The 18,506-nt window shown below is 41.0% G+C and overlaps 1 non-coding gene across 1 annotated transcript; it reads left to right on the forward strand.

Annotated features, from left to right (window-relative positions):
• The first annotated feature begins 10,482 nt into the window (after nucleotides 1-10,482).
• On the forward strand, nucleotides 10,483-10,588 carry LOC131254618 (small nucleolar RNA R71). Its single transcript, XR_009175740.1, has one exon. It is a non-coding gene; the product is annotated as a small nucleolar RNA R71 (small nucleolar RNA).
• The last annotated feature ends 7,918 nt before the right edge of the window (nucleotides 10,589-18,506 follow it).

Below are 18,506 nucleotides of genomic sequence, written 5' to 3' on the forward strand. Positions count from 1 at the left end.
TATAAAAGCACTTGGTGGGGCCCACCTGAAATTTGGATGCATTTGAAACTTGGTTTAACTTGTCATCCAAGTGGGACACACGTAATGGATGGGCTGAATTTGTGAACCACATCTCAATGAGCCCAACAAATGATTATGAATGTTTTAATGGAGGGTAACCCCTCTCAACTTTTGTATGTAGTGTGGCCCACATAAGTCATGGATTGACTTGATTTTTAAGCCCTAGGCCCACCATGGAATGATGCATTTGACTGATGAGGTAGATGTTCGACACACATTACGGTAGGCCCACATAGCTCAACCTCATGAGAAGTTCCCATGAGCTTGACGGCATAGAACCTTTTCCCACACACACACACACATATATAAAATTATTACATATTGAGTCAAAGACTTGTCCCTCGCTTCGAGTCAACCCAACCTAACTGAACATTCAGTCAAGTTTTTGAACCATGGTATAGGGGCTTGATCGGCAGTTTTGATCACCTCCTTTGTGATTTTGTTTCTTTAGTTAATACAGCAGAAGTATTCTAATTATATTTATTTCCTTTATTAAGTAACCCTTAATTGAACTTGGGATTCTTTTTTTATTTTATTATTATTTTTTCTTCTTCATATGGTCATATGGTTAACTAGAGCATGTGTATTAAGCAGAAGGAAACATTATTTCATTAACGGAAAAGAAAGCCAAATTTGTTTCCAGCAGCTTGAAGTTTCTTTTAAGTGAGACTCTTCTACACCCTAGGGATGCTCCTCCACGTGATTCAAAATATTGGTATTGAGGGGAAGGTAGTGTCAGCCTGGCTTTAAAACATCATGATATGAGTGTCGTGTATCAATATGGGCTTGTACTAGACCGGACCTAGCCGATTAATTGTTTTTTAAGCCAAAGAATTAAGAAAAATATCAAAAATGAAAAAAAAAAAAAAAGATTCAAGATTCTCTCTCCCCCCTCCTCTCTCTGGTATTTGGACTTGTATATAATGGTATATGAGACCATTCTTTGATATGAATGTTGTTTGTCAACTTGACTTGTCGAAAGTCAATCAAATGGGTTCTAATTGAACACAGATCAAGCATAATTTGGTAAATTGGCTTATCATATTGAAACTCATGCAATAAAATGAGGATAAAATGTGAAAAAAATAAAATCAAGGTTTATCCTTTTTTCTTATTTTCCTCGTAATATCCATTCCATTTCAACTCATCGAGGTCCATTTGAATCTTTAATTTGATCGCAAAACAAGCTTAAATCTAGTTTAAAGTGAATTTCTAAATTTCCTCCATGGTCAAAATGAAAAAGAAGAAGAAAAATGAGTTAAAATTTGTGGGTAAAAGAAAATAGTATTTAGGCCTTTATGGGTGTATCAGCTCATATGACCCAAATAGGTTGATACATTTTTTAATGTTTATCATTTCCTTGTATTGCATATCGCATCAGGCTAGCACAATTGCATAAGCCTGTACAACACTGATTCAAAACCATGCTCCTCCAATCCAATTTTCTTGTGGATCTATCTTCCTTTAGAGACTAGATATTCTGCTTCTTTTTCTTTCATTTTTATCGTTGAATTTCCTTATTTTACACTCTTACCTGTGAAATTATTAGAAGATTGAAGTGATCAAAGTGCTCCTACATCCTGATAGTGTTGAAAGCCTAATCTTGGGCAAATGTACGTCTCAACACTTTAAATGTTTGAATTGCTGAAAATTATACTTTTGTCTCCGTCAGTAGGATGTACGGCAAATTGGCCAGCTTCCTAAGCTATCTTGGAAGCGGATTGTGTCCTACCCCGCCCGTCTCTACCCCTACCCCGAACGGGTAGTTCTGTGAGTGGCCCCACCATCATGTATCTATTTATCCATGCTATCCATTCATTTTCTCATATCATTTTAATATATAAGCACAAAAATGAGTCAGATCCGATGCTCAAGTGTACCATTCCGTTGATGACTCTTGCATTTAATGCAATTGGCATTTAATGCAACCCAAGCTTGTTATTTAGTGTGGTCCACTTGAGCGTTGGATTTGCCTCATTTTTGTGTACATACCCTAAAATGCCCACCCGCAGAACTGCCCGTTCAAGGTAGAGACGGGTGGGGTAGGACGCAATCCGCATCCAGCTAACTTAGCCATAAAGGATTCATAAGTCAATCAAACAAAGGATTATGTGACTGCCAAATCTGCCACTTCACATGTTCCTTTTCCATTTAACTTCTTCATGCCTCTCCACTAGAGTTGGGCATCAAGTCGAGTCGGACCGAGTTAGGGCTGACTTGACTCTATCCGATTTTGAAATAGGCTTGACCCAAACTCGATCTGACTCGGTGCCGAGTCCAGCATGCCTGACCTGATCCGAGTATGGGTCTGGCCTAGACTGATCCGGACTGAGTCCGACCCGGTCAAAAGTACCGAGTCGGATCGAGAGATGAAGGAGGGAGGGAGTGGAGAGGAGGGAGAAGGAGGAGGGTGGTGATGGTGGTGGGTCGTTGTCGGGCTTGAAAGAGGAGGAAGAGGGAGGGAGAGAGAGAGTTTGGGATTAGGTCAGGGTCAGGTAGGGTTAGAGATAGTTAGAAATTAGTGTGTGTGTACCCGAACCCGAGTTGAGTCGGGTTTCGGATCAAGTCGAGTTTGACCGAATCGAGTTTCGGGTTGAGTAACTGGGTAACTCAGACTCGACTCGGTTTGAGTTACGATTGGGCGAAGCCTACTCGGTTTGGACCGACTCACCCATTCGGTTCGGGTTGAGTCTGGTCTGAACGAGTTAGGCGAGTCAAGTCAGCCAAGTTGAGTCGTCCCGTGCCTAGCTTTAATCTCCACTATCATCAACTGGGCCAACCCAATGGTTAGCATCTCCTAAGGCTCAAATGTTCCCCAATCAAAATTGGATTTGGCTGCATGGATACAGTTGGGTGTGGGCATACAGTCCATAACTCAAGAACTCCACACATGGATACAGTTGGGTGTACTTGTTACATACGTAAGAGGTAAAATACATTGAAATTGCTGAAGAAAAGAACCGCGGTGGCTTGCGATTTTGGGTGCTTTTCAAAATGTTCTTCATTTATGTAATAAAATGAGTTGTTTCTCAACCAGGTGACTCAGTTCAAGTCATGGGAATCGTGGTGATTGAACTGAGTCAAACGATCAACTCGTAGAATCCCGTTGACCCAAGGTTGAGCCGCATTCACGGTCGAGTTTCCTAGTAACTTAGCTTGAAATAACTTCAAGTCGAGTCGAGTACTCGGAAAGAGTTTGGAGTTTGGGTGACCGAGTTTTTAGAACTATGGTTGCAGGAGACAACACATGACACATGACATGGTGTAGTCATGAACCTTCAGCAATGGATCTTTCCATGTCTTCTAGCTCTTCATATCCAAGTTAGCCTAACTTAAAGGAGACAGTCTAATGACTGTTTATTTGTCCTTCTCATCCCATAAACCTATTTTTTCAAAACCTGGATCGAGCCTCAACTCATTTATGTGTGATTCTGTCCAAACTGGTCCAACCAGTGAGTGACATTCAAGGGGTCGTTTGGTATTATCTCTTATTTGCTCAATTCTTTAAAAAAAAAAAGTTTGTTTTTTTTTTTTCCAAAATATTTGTTTGATAATAGTCTAATTTTACATCTTATGAAATTTAGAAATAAAAGATTTACCTCTTAATATTTTAGGCAAGGTTTTTTTTAAAAAAAATTAATTAATTTTTTTAAAAGACTGATTTTGTTAAATCAGGTAGACATTTTTTAGTCCACGACCCATATTAAAGGTAGGGCCCTACATGATGAATGGTCAACATCAAGGTGGGCCCACATAATTCATGGTTCACGTCAACGGCGGGCCCCACATGATGGTTGACCCACATCAAAGTGTGGCCCGGCTTGATGGACGATCCACATCAGTAGGCCCCACATGGTGGACTTTTGACATCAAAGGTGGGACCCACAAGATGGATGGTGGACATTGAAGGTGGGCCCACATGATGGACTTTTGACATCAAAGATGGGACCCACATGATGGATGGTGGACACTGAAGGTGGGCCATGATGTAGGACATGGCACATATACATTTTTAGCATGGTTTGACCAAAAGAAGGTGAATCATAAATTGGTTATAAGTTTTGATCCGGAAATCGTTACGAGACGCACTGTCACGCCCCAAACTCGGAAACTGAACTCACAAAATTCTCGATCGCCGAATCCAGTGTCGACAGCCTCCATAGTACCCATTCTTGGCTCTTGGCATCCATATACCAGATTCCAATCCTGAGATCCTACAAGGAGAATTTTTCAATGTATATTTAACTTGTAATAAGCATAACTACAAGTATACCCAAATCACAAAGGCAACATCATCATTATATATCCACTAATATAAACATCTGAATACAATGTTAAAAGGAAAATACATATATCAAAATCAAAGCTCCAAAAGTCAGCTACATGCTCCAAGCTCCACGCTGCTACAACCGAATGCCACCTGCACGCATCTATCATCCATAAGCTTATAAAAAGCTTAGATGGTGGTGAAAGTGTGTGCACAAGGTAAGTGCCAAGTATTCAATATAATGTCATAATCATACGATGTCGGAAATACTGTTAAGATCATGAATCATACGATATCAGAGTAAGAGGAAACATACCGATAAGTCCACGGGTCATACAATATTAGAGTACGCAATGCAGATCATAATGAGCTAAATATCATAACTGAACCTCATCCAGGATATGCAATGAAAAGACATAGCAAGCCAATATACTATATACTGCGGATGTAATACAATATGCGATGCGAATGAAATGACCAAGCTGAATGTGAAGTCGGGATGATAGTATGTGGTATCACAGGCTATGGGACCTATCACAAAGGACTTCTATCCAAACCAGTCCCATACCTAAATTTGGATAGATAGACTCAATGTGGTAAGCTCTTGATCTCAAGTTAGTCGCACACTCCAACCGAAATCCTGACCATTGCGAAGGTACATGTAACAAATAGTTACGCACCACTAGCCCGAGTGGATAGTGAATAGATGAGTGAATGAATATAATGCTGAGTATGCACCTCCTGCTCCACAAATCAGTACTGTACATCTCTGGGATCATCATCGGGGTCTAGTGCACTCTACATGTAATCGCTGCCCACTGACGCACGACCATGCAAGTGGAAGAGAACTTACTATCCGCCTAGCCAGTCTTCAGCTAATATCTACCCAGCACGTCGATAGCAGACCCATTAACGAGCTGGTCAAACTCAACCTAGCTATGCCCCCTTCCCTCCGGCGGGTATGGCCACACCTCCTCCCAACCGACCATGACACAGTGGGAGACGTGGCCTCCTGGTATTCGACACTCAGGCGCTCATGTATCTACTCGGTCTCGACGTTGGGGCGTCCTCTGGTACCAAGAGGGTTCAGAGATTTTCACCCAGGGCCATCTATGGCGGCCCAATGCTAGTAATAGATTTTCGGTGTCTCATCTAGCCATTCATGACATGATTGTGGAGGCTAAGACTCTAATGTCACTAGGGCGTACAATATTCACAACACACAATGCAAGATACATGAATCATACAATCTAGTCATGCATCAATCCCGCGCATACCGTGCGCTCATGTGAGACGATCTCCGCCTATTACGGAGTCTCATAAACCACCGACACTATGGCATATGCAATGGTCAATCATATCTCATAATAAACATGCAGATCATGCGTATGGGCATATATCATGATGTTATGCTGTCACATACTTATAATCGGTATCAATAACTAGCATCGACAATCAACCTCGACAATGTAGACATTTAACCAACATTGCTCCCAAGGAATGACCCACATAGAGCCTAACATATAGTGGACCCATGGCCTTACACAAGGGCCTAATATACAACACCATGGGCCTCACTCAAGAGCTTAATACACATCATGATGGACCTCTCTTATGGGTCTAATATACATCACAATAGGCTCCATCGCCTGGCCCTCAAATGCACCACAATGAGCCTCATCACATAGGCCTCATATGCATCAAGCCGAGGTTGAATGCTCATCACAATGGGCCTCAAATACAGGCCACATATACATCACATTGGGCCTTAACAATCGGCCTCGATATCAGGCCTCGACCATCGAAGTCGGCCTCGGCAATTGGAATCGACCTTGACAATCGGAATCGGCCTCAATAATCAGAATCAGCCTTGATAATCGAAATCAGCCTCGACAATCGAAATTAGCCTCAATAATTGGAATAGACCTTGACAATCGGAATCGTCCTCTACAATTAGAATCGGCCTCGACAATTGGAATCAGCCTCGACAATCAGAATCGACCTCAATAATCAGAATCGGCCTCGACAATCGGAATCGACCTCAATAATCGGAATCGGCCTCTATAATCAGAATCGGCCTCGATAATCAGAATTAGCTTTAATAATCAGAATCGGCCTTGATAATCAGAATTGGCCTCAATAATCGAGATCGGCCTAACAAAGGGCCTAAGAGAAGGTCACAATGTGGACATTTAACCATCATTGTCAACCAATGTGGACATTCAACCAACATTGCTCCCAAAAAGTGGCCCACATAGAGCCAAACATAAAGTAGGCCCATGACCTCACACAAAGGCCTAATATATATTACAATGGGCCTCATACAAGGGTTACATACACATCACTATGGGCCGCACCACATGGTCCTAATACACGTCACGGTGGGCCGCATCACATGGGCCTAATATGCATTTTAATGGGCCACATCACATGAGCCTTGAATACATCACAATGGACCTCACTCAAGGGCCTCATATACATGACAGGTGGCCCTGCACATGGGCCTCAGATACATCACACAGGCCATAACCCATGGGCCTAATGCACATCGTAATGGGCCTCATTAAATGGGCTAATACATACATCAAGGTGGCCCTCATGGATGGGCCACAAATACAATACAACAGGTCGTATCACATGGGCCTTAAATACATTACATGGGCCTCATCACACGGGCCTTAATACACAACAGGTGGGCCCCATCGCATGGGCGGGCGGTGTGGATGAATCACATCCATCAAGGTGGGACCGGTAGAAGGACGACGTGGACATAAAATAAATACATCATGGTGGAGTCTACATCCCTATCCAAACACATCCCGCATAGATGGATGGAGTAAATATAATACATACATCAAGCCAAGGCCCCATTGTCCCTTGCTGGACAGTGGTGGATGGAACACGTACATCACGTGTGTCTCACCTACCATCTCAAATGGCTGAACGATGTGGTGAAACATGTACATCATGGTAGGTACCCACCGTCCAGGGACTGGACGGTGTGGATACAAAATAAATACATTAAGGTGGACCATGTCTTACGCTACTGGACGGCCCATGTAAGACCAGTATCCTAGTTCGTACTGTTCCGTCGAATCCCTCGATCCTTCCTGTCGAATTCCGGCAACTTACGACCGATAATCAAATACATTACAGTTGGCCCTTCACAGCAAGTGATTTTATATGTTAAGCATGTCTTCACATGATTTAAGATGGTGTGGGCCACCTGAGTTCTATGTACGGTTGATTTTTGGGACGACCCATTATCTAGATGGAACCCATCAAATGCATGGTGCGGATGCTCCACCTGCATCATGGCGGGGCTTGAGGTGGGGCCCATTCTCCCTGGCGGTTATAAGCAGTGGGAAACTGCTTGCTGCAACGTCCTCTGGACGTCAGCAGTAACAGCGTCTAGAGCCCCCTCCTTATTTTTTTGATATATTTTTTTATTTTTGTGAGGATTTTCATAGGTGAGGCCCACAACAGGAGGATCCGCCCTGCCAGTTGAGTTCCTGGGCTCATGACAGGCCTAACAAGCCCAATATTCAATATATTTTGGTACGTAGAAACATCACGGTGGGCCCTAATAGTTTACATCACCCAAACCACCATTCTCTACAATATGGCCTGCCAGAGATTCGGTTCAGCTTCATTTTTTGGCTCAACACCTAAAATAAGCTAGTAAATTGGATGGTTGGTGTGGATCAGATACATTTATCAAAGTGGGGTCCACGTCCAGTGGACTGGACCTGTTAGGATAAAACACACACGTCATGGTGGTCCCACAAGCAGGATAGAGCACGGTGTGCTCCACTTAAGGTTTGCGTCTACCTTATTCCCTGGCCATGCCTAGATGGACAGCGCGGAAAGTACATCAAGGTGGGTCCACTTGTACGTGGCCCACCTAATTGAATCAAGTTGAAATTTGTGTTTGCCTTCATCCAGGGCTTGTCCAATGGACTGGCAGCAAGGTGGGCCCCAGATGGACAGCGGCGTGGATAAAATATATACATCATAGGTGGGGTCCACAGCACTGTCCATCAAGGTAGACCATCACACAAGGAAAATAATAATAAAAAAAGAGTTAGAGATACGTGAGAAGGGGAGGGACCCCACCACTATGGGCCCTCCCTATACCATGCATACATCAAGATGGGTCCCACCATATGTGGGCCCTCAAATCATCAAGATAGAGATGATGAATACTCACCTTTGATCTTCTCTTCCTTCTTCCGCTATTACGATCTAGAGCTCCAAGGGGTGCGATTCAATGGTCGAGATGGGCTTTGGATGATGGGGATGGGAGGTAGGAAGGTAGGCCATACTAAGCTTTCTCTCATGGAGGTTGGGCGTTGGATGCTCTCTTGGGAGATTGGGAGATTGTTAGAAAATGAGAGACAGAGGAGCGATGGGATGATAAGGGAGGAGTGGAATGGGTGTTGTAAGGAAGGGAATGGAAATGTATAGGTTTAGTTGAATTTTGGGTAAAAGAGGGATGGGTAGGGAGAGAGAGAGTTGACTTGTGAGGGGTGAGGTGGCATGGGGCATGGTTGGCGTACTTAACTTATGAAATGATGTGTACTTGATTGATTAATGTGACCTGTCATAGAGATTCTCTCAAAATTCACAATGCGCGGCATTTTCCTTGAACTGAATGCGGACCCACATCTCCTCGCCCGGGTATTGCCTCAGCGCGGGAGACGCGGCATCAGAACAGTGGCGACGGCGCGGTCGTAATGATATAAGTCTCGGGCTGAGCTGACTCAGATCGATAGGATGCAACTCAGGGTCACGCGTAAACGCTGATAACAGATCGCGGGTTGTCAGAATTCAACCGGGAGGACCGCGGAAGCCTACAGAACGATACGGTTTAGGATACGGGCCTTACACGCATGACGTATCAATCTTTACTGTAATATGCCATCCGAGGTGAACTAACCTACATGTGGGTTGCATCCATTTGTTTCATCAAAAAATGCACGCTTTCAACTCTAAAATGAAAATTTAAGAAAAAATACTTTTTTTAGTAATTCCAAATTTTATAATATTTTCTTATTTTTAGAGTTTTAGATTTTTTTTCTTTTCTAGAAATAACTTTTAATCATGTTCGGACTCTTCTAGTAAAAGTTTATTTGAAATTTTTATGTTTAGAAATTAGGCTTTAGAAGAGTTTTACTAGAATTAGGATTGTTATTAGAGTTAGAATATTGTTATTTCTGGTAATTATGAATTTTTTTTTCTTTATTAAATAGCGTTGCTAGCCCTCATTTGGATGTTTTTATTAATTGTTTTTTCCACTTTTAAGAGTGGTAATAGACTTTACTTGCTCCACTTGCTGATTCGAAGAGCTCGGGTCACTTATCTCACATTATGGTTTTGGGTTAGGTAGAGGTTGGGTTGGAAGAGTCCCCTTCTCCATAATAACAAGTTGTGACTCTATTATTTGAACAGACGATGTAAATACTCCCAATGATGTTTTAATATCTTTTAATGCTTGCAACATATTTTGATTGAACTGCTCTTGATTATGGATAAAAAAAATTTAATCGGATCCTCTTGGGTCCTCTTCTGATTTAATAATGGACTAAAAATTAATGGAAGAGCCCCTTGAGGGTTTCTGTCTATATTTGTCGTTTACCCATTCCTCCAACTGAAGTTTGGATGGTTCCATCAACTAGAGTTGTACATGTTTGAGAAGGGAGTGTTAAGCGACATTTGATAATTGCTCGTGGCATTGGATTGCTCATTTAACAACTCTTGTAATGCAAGAATTGTAGGACAATCCGACGTTAAAGTTTATGTTACTAGCATAGATACCATAAAAAGTTTCAACGGCCTCGTCGGGTTTGGCTGTTTCTACTCTTTTCAATTTTATAGCCTCGACCTTTCTTGTAAGGTTAACCACCCTAACATTAACACAATTCTCCTCCCTTAAGAGGTAAATTCCTCCATTCTCCTAGGACTGGGTCAATTTGGGATTAGTGAGCTTGGATGAAGTATCCCATGACTGTGCGTTTTAAGCAAGTATATCAAAATAGTCCCACGCGTCATTGGGATCTTTATTCATAAATTTTCCATTTGACGTCATCTCTATGAATTAGCATATGGGCAAAGTTAGTCTATCATAGAAAAAGCCTATGACCCTCTGAATTTCGTATCTATGATGTAGGAAAGCATTTAAATTTCCTTAAATATTTCTCATCATTAGAAGAAGGTTTCTTCCTCTTTCTGTGAAAAATTCATGATTGCCCTTTTAAGGGTGTTAGTTTAATGAACTGGGAATAACCTTTTAGGGAACTCCCGGTTCATCTCAGCTCATGTCCCAAACGATTTCGGTCTCAAGGAGTGAAGCCATGACTTGGCCTTCTCCTTCAAAGAGAAAGGAAACAATTTTACTCTTAAGGTGTTGTTTGACATATATTAAAGTGTAAGGTCGCTACAATCTCATCAAACTGTTTGAGATGTAGGTATGGACTCTCAGAATGTAGTCCATGAAACTTTGAGAGTATTTGAATCACTCCTGGTTTAAAATTCACATTTTCTGCATTATGTGAAAATATCATTCAGGAATATGTGCTCATCCTCGCTGGTTGCAAATAGTCACGTAGCATTTTAGGTAGAGGACCATTGTGTACCTCATTCTCATCTTGCTGCTCCTTAGCACGATGATGAGGTTGATTTTCAGCCATATTTTCTATCAACTTAGTGGATCATAAGTGTTGTATAATTCGGTGATGGATAGGCAACCTTCAACCAATCCTCCTTCACTTAAGAGACGTTGAGTGTTGTCACAAATCCACTTGGGTATGAAACACTCTCAGTCCTAATTCTAAAATTAAACCTACTTCTTAAAAATTATGGTGAAAATAAGAAATATGAAATACTAAAGCAAGGGGGTTGGAAGGATTGTACCCGATTGATGATTCTAAGTTAGATTTTATAAAAAAGAATAAACAGTGTTAGTATCTAAGAACTCAGAAAAACCTAATCTAAAAACGTGGTAAAAAATTAAGCCTAATCTTACACTAATTCTAATACTAATGTATTTTAGAAAAATGCATCCGAAGTCCTTGGCAACAGTACCAAAAACTTGATCAAACAAACCCCAAGTGTAGGGCCACAATGCAGTAATAACTCAATGAGATCGAGGTCGTACCCATAGGGACTTATAATTTTTTGATTTATGGAACACTTTAGAACTAGAACTAGAACTAAAACTAAACTAACTAATGGTGTTTAAATTAAGAAGTAATTGTGAGGGAATTCAAAAAGATATAAAATACTAGAGAGCCAAGGATCCACTTATAGCTATCCTTAATATTAATTCACTTAATTCAATTGGATTACTCAACTGGAATCAAAGTTCTATCATATACAGCCAGATAATGGATAAGTTAAAGTATTATTTATATATCAAACAGATTTGAACTTCAATTGAATAGGTTCCCACATTATGCACCAAAGTATTGATCATAGAAAATTCAAAGCATCTATCGTGATCATAGTCTACAATGGATTTTACATATTAATCCCTTGCAAAAGTAGATAAGAAATTACTCTTAACATTCCTAAGCATCCAATGTGCCTGGAGTTTACAATGGATCAAAGTAAACTAAAAATAAATCTTCATTTAAACTAAATATCAATAAATTGTTTAACATTCAAACTAATAAACTTGAATCAAAGTAAACTAAGCATTAAAATTAACTACAAGCTTTACCTCTAAGCCCTATCTAAGAGATTAGCCAATCAAAGACATGATTGAATTAAAACTCAAAAAGAAAAACATAAAAACAGAATAGAACCAAAGGATTAGAGAAGGAGGACTCCACGGAGGCTCCACAACTCCTTACTCTATCCCTTCTACCCTGATTCCTCTCTAAGAAAGCTACAATCGCCATTTTAAATTGGAAATGTTTGCACCAAGTTGAAACGGACTTTAATTTTTATACTTTTGTTACACTTCGGCTACAACCAACTGTATGCTTTTATCGCACCAAACATGGCTTTCTGTCGCATCAAATTTATCTTAGGTTGCAGCCAAATTTCCTGAATTTCCATTTAAAGTCTCTTTCTTCCTTAGGTCGCATCGAAGGGACCTTTAATGGCACAAAAAATGGCTTCGATCACATCTTAAGTCAAGCCGAATTATCTCTAAAAATCATAGTTTCTTGCTGAACTTTTTTGTGCACATTCGGTCAGACCAAACCAACCTTAGGTGGGACAGAATAGTCTATTATTTATATTATTCCACTTTGTGATTCAACCAGTCTTTTCTCTCTCCTTTTGCACTTGGTTTTCTTAGATCTTTAGCACTTGAATTCTTCATTAATCACATCTAAATCTCTAAATCTTCTTTTGATCATTCTTTGAGCATTAAATCTTCTCTTTAAGTGCACTATTCACTTTATCTCTCCAAATCATCTCTCATAGGAAAAGACACATAATTGGATCGATTAAACGTATCTATAGTTATAAAATCAATGTATAACAAAGGAGAAATATACAATATTTCACACTCAACACTAATCACTGCCATAGAGATTGTCGCCCTTTTACTTTTATATTGTCCTGATATGAAAGGAGAAGATGAGTATGCTGTCAACGATGACATTAAAGAGAACGATCAACTACTTGACTTAGAATCACTACATCATAGTCTTGATAAACTAGGTGATTAAGAATAGAATATTTTTGGTGTTGGAGTTTGGATCGAGTCTTTTGTTGTTGGCATCATGGGCACAAGTTTGCTTATCACAACATCACAAAAGAATAGTAACTCCAAAAAGGAATAAAACTAAGCCCCTGCTCAGCGATCCAATCCCACCTCTCAAGCTGGCGGAGAACCGTCCATCAACTGAAAGTAGGACAGCTCGTCCTCTTCCTCGAAGCTCGCCTCACCGGGCTCCTCAAGCCCTGAATCACCTGCATCTATGAATGGGTTGGTGTTTTAAAATACCGTCCCAGAGTGGGAGTGAGTGATTAACTCAGTGGGTGCTATTAATCTCAAGTTATCACAGGCATCAATTTTGATATGATCTTAATGAAAAGCAAACAATCACACACGTCTAAGTAATCTTATTAATGCGCATGTATGCAGCATGACATGATGCATGCCCTCACCACAACGCTCCCTCGTGCGACAACATCTAACGATCGCCAATGCCAACACTCCCTCAGTGCGACCTCGACTGCCGAGTCGCCACCCTAACTAGTGCGATGCAATGCGATCGTGTTAGCCGTGTGATTAGTTAGGTCCATTCATCCAGCAGATTTGGAAATCTGGTACACCCCATGTATCAATGCCCTAAACGGGTTGCGAGGCTAAGATCCCCCAATGCATGAGGCCGAGACCCCGTGGTCCGTGATCCCGTCGGGTTCCTCATCCCCGACTTTAAGCACATGAGGAGTGCTATGAGAAAGGGATCGCTCGCGGTCACTACGGGGAGGCGCGGTACCCCAGCATAGGCCGACAGCTCGGACACAGTGTCCCATTCCACCATGCCCGGCTCACGAGGCTGTAGACCAATTTCAAGTGGGTTATTGATGGGCTATAATGGTTGTAGGGTGGATCAGGTTCCATATAAGTGTGAGCAAACATGGTTAACAATTAAGGTTGGTCAGACGGTAGGCTAGACCTCACGAGTCAGGCAAGCGTGAGGCGTGTGACGTCGGGCACAGGGGTCCCATGTAGTCGAACTACAGCCACCCGATCACACCCGCCCAAACCCACAAGTCCAACCATAGCGTAGTCCTACTGATGGGACTACCGTCTCTCCTCAAGTTCCTGACCAACCCAAGGGTAGGAATAAGGACTCATAGCATGCCAACTACCAAAGTAACATCAAGCATATTCAACACCATATTCTCATATTGTTCAACATACAATTCAAATTTCTCTAACAAGCAAGCTATTAACATTATGAATAAAGTGTATGTGTGTGGTGTGGGTTGGTGAGGAAGTTAACACTTCCTCCATGTTGAGAAATCATGTACACAAGAGTAATGAAATCATACGTAATATGAAGCAAACAACGTATAAAAATCAACACGGCATGAGCATATGATCATCCATACATCAAATCATGTGAGAAACATAAACGACATCATGAGAGAGAGCCAAACATATAAATCCATACCATTCCAACCAACATACAATTCCTAGGATTTTCCTAGGCTTTCAAATATAACATCCAAGCAATCAAAATCATTAATCTCGTATTAAAATTGGTGCTAGGCCACCTAAGAACAATAGTCCGCACCTTCGAATTCGTTGGAGGCTTGGGAACGACCTAGGAGCGGGGATTTTTGGGGTTGAACGGCCGGAATCCCTAAAGCAAGCATTTGTATGTTAGAATCCATGTCAATCTCTTCTCAATACATGGATTTCAAGAAAAATGGGTGAGGGGTTTTACCTAGATGACCAACGGACGATTCTTGTGGTTGTAGTGGAGGGTTCTTCCTTGAAGAAGAGGTAGGGAGGTGCAAGGTTGAGCTTCCTTGGGCCCCACCATCAACAACACCCTCCTTCACTCTCTTCTTCCTCTCTCTTTCTCCTCCTTTCTCCTCTTTCTCTTCTCCTTTTTCTCTCTTCTCTCTTTCCTTCTCTAGGGCAAAATCGTATGGGGAGAGAGAGTGCCCAAATGAGGCCCTTTTATAATGCCAGATTTGGTGGAAATGGCCCCAAGTGTTGGGTTTTTACTATACTAGACCTATGGGAGGGTCTTTTCAAGATCTAGGGCCCACTATAGGGTATACATATTGATATACACCATAGGATAATTAGCCCTAATGATGATCTACGTATGAACATGATCGGCCCACCATTTGGATGCGCCGATCGACAGATATGATTAGAAATCTGTTCAACGGTCACCGATGGTCGATCGGGGCCACGACTATACGGATATGAGCAGGGAAATATCCTTACTCCACGTGTGAAGTTTGGTCGCAAACCGACGGTCCAAAATCCTCAACTTTACATAAGAGTGGATGACTCAATTCACTTAAGTTCCAGTTCCTTTCTTTAGGGTATTTGCGCTTCTCATGCACTCGTCCTTCGGCTCAAGTTGAGCGGTTCTGGACACTACCCAGGTCCGACTCCCGCGATGGACGTCGAGCCCAGTAAGATGAACATTACTCTATAGTTTTGGAACTAGTGGCCTGCCAACAAGCGGTCTAGAGCTTATTAAGAAAAGCAGGGCATTTCTGGTGGCCCTCTGGCCATGAAACTTATAGGATAGGTGCTCCATGGCCCGTTGAAGGGCCATGCAAAGTTTAGGGTCGATCGGATATGGGGTTTGGTCGCACGGGTCTGATTTGCGATCAACGGTCACCGTTCCACGATCGGTTCCCAGAGTTTGTGAACGGGTGTAGAAAAATTCATTAGACCTCCCCTAAATATGTAGAATAGATCCGACGGCTGGATAGCCTTGTATCTCAGCTTCATTTGTGAGCCAGATTCCGGTCCTGGCATAGGTGGGGTGCATTTAGTCAGTGTCAGATCCCACTTCTGGGTGTCCACTGGGTCCGTGGTCCGCGATGGTCCACAAGCCCAGTGAGCTCTATGGTTCCCTAAATTTTTAGATTTTTCTGACCTTCCCGCGTCGCGGTACAGCCCGCACGGGCTGTCGCTAGGTGTAAACGGCCATCTGGCTTGGAGGCCCGCACCAGGTTCTATCAGGACCCGTCTGACCTATTCAATTGGGCTAATCTTAGTCTAATTTATTTGTGATACCTCACTATGAGTGTCTTAAACGAACGGTTCTATAGCAAATCCTACGTGGACGCCCTAGGACACTGTTCTGGTTGGGCGGGACGTTACACTACACCTGATGTTCAAGTGATCGGGCGGATTCATTGGCTTCCTATGGCTGATTAATCGGACTGGTGCGGTTCTTTACTGGTACCACCCCTGTATACACTAACATTGAGTCCTTATGGTTAATAAGTAATATTATAAGTTAATAAAAAAAAAATTTAAAGGAATTTGAAAATTCAAAACAGTAATCACTGCCATAGAGACTGTCGCCCTTTTACTTTTATATTGTCCTGATATGAAAGGAGAAGATGAGTATGCTGTCAACAATGACATTAAAGAGAACGATCAACTACTTGACTTAGAATCACTGCATCATAGTCTTGATAAACTAGGTGATTAAGAATAGAATATTTTTGGTGTTGGAGTTTGGATAGAGTCTTTTGTTGTTGGCATCATGGGCACAAGTTTGCTTGTCACGACATCTTTCCCTTTCTCTCTTTGAGCTTTCGCTGAGGCCGCGATGAACATATTCTGCGTTGCACTTGGTAACACAGAAAAATCTTGTGGCATGAGAGGTGTCTCAACCTTTCGTGAATAAAGCAAAGGTGGGGCCAAAGCATGGTTGTGCTTTGTAATATTTCTCGTAATTAGCCCATTTATTGTTCTCAATGGGATTAGGCTTCTAAAGAGAGATTAAGTCTTTCTTCGCCTAGATGTTACCACCATCTATCCTTCATCCACTTGCTATACGATGGGTAGGGTAGAAATTATCCCCGTTATTGCTTATGGCTGTCCATTTTGCATTGTAGCTTCCTCACCCTTGTTCGACATCCCCTTTGAAGGTGGTTCAGTCTTATTCGTGTAAGCAATAACAAACCCATTACGAGTGAAGTAGAGTCACATTGGCGAGAAGGGAAGTAACCATTGTAATTATATTAGAGTATGATACCTGAATCCAAACAACCCATAATTAATTATTCTGATTAATTTGAATTGCATCTTACTTTAGAGATGGAGGGAGGAATGATCCCTTCGAGAGTTGCCATTTTGACGCCTTCACGACACCTATGTGGTGGTGAATATCTTCTAACTATTCATGATATTATCATTAGAAGACCGATATTCTAACCAAAGATTCTAAGTTCGATCCCCAGCAGATTCGTCCTTTTATTTTGATAAACAATATATTTATGAGATTGGAATATTTGTATTCTAAAAATAATAAGAAAATCTTTAATAGAAGAGTATTCATTAAAGGCATTAGATGAAATTCTTAAAGGATTACAATTTTGAATTGCAACATCATCATGGGTAGATTAATGTGGTTGCATATGTGCTTAATCGAAAGCAGTATTCGAAATATCGGTACCATGTCGCACCTTTTGGATACAAATATATATCGGTTATTGCATGGGATATATCGGTTGTATTACGTAATATATCATTGTTGTTGGAAACATGGGGAAATTGGTCAATTTTTCAATGAAACTTTAGTGATTGTTAAAAAACACATCAACACACACTTATAAATCAAAACATTATAAAAAAATATGTGCACATAAGAGGTTTTGTTTGTATGGGGCCCTAATCTATGCGTTGTCTAACTGAATTGATGCAAGTATATTCAAAGTTTATTCATATAATTTATAAATATAAGAAGACGTGTGGAAACACAACCAATACATTCAAAAGTAAAAGAAGAATCACTAGATTAGGTTACATATGTGTTTAATTTTATGTTTGGACATAAGGATTGTAACCAATTTGCGACCAAGTAGGAAATTTTAATTTTTTTCAACTTTCCGTAACTCGGCCCATCTCCTTCAAATCTCAAAATTAAAGCTTCCAATCCATGTATTTGTAACAATTTGACACTAATTTAACATGATTTACAAGAAAAAAAGGATCAAAAATCGAAAATGCTCACCGAATTGAACATGTGAGATATATCGCACTACTTGCAAGTTTTTTATCACACATGTGGTATACAAGATATATCGTGGGATATATCGGCCAATATCGTCAATATTTAAAACATTGATCGCAAGCCATCTGTTATTATGTTGAGTTTGAAATATTGCGTAGTTCCCTGTTATTGTGCATTGGTTTTATATGCATAAGTGTGTTAAATTGATCTAATTATGTATGTTTTGCTGTGCGAGGCAATTTGGAGAGCTAAGATGAAAAGGATGATTAAAGTGATGATTTATTACTTGAAGAATGACCAAGTAAATGAATAGATATTTGGAGGACAATAATGAAGAATTCAAGTGCCAAAGATGCAAGGAAACAGCGTGTAGAAATAAAAATTTGAAAAATCATATAGTTCATTAGCAAAAATAATAGACTGTTCGGTCCCACCTGAGGTAGGTTCAGTCTGACCGAAAGTGCTTAAAACATTCCCACGAGAAACTAGGA

The sequence above is a fragment of the Magnolia sinica genome, chromosome 8 (genome assembly GCF_029962835.1).
Source record: "Magnolia sinica isolate HGM2019 chromosome 8, MsV1, whole genome shotgun sequence".
Taxonomy (NCBI): Eukaryota; Viridiplantae; Streptophyta; class Magnoliopsida; order Magnoliales; family Magnoliaceae; genus Magnolia; species Magnolia sinica.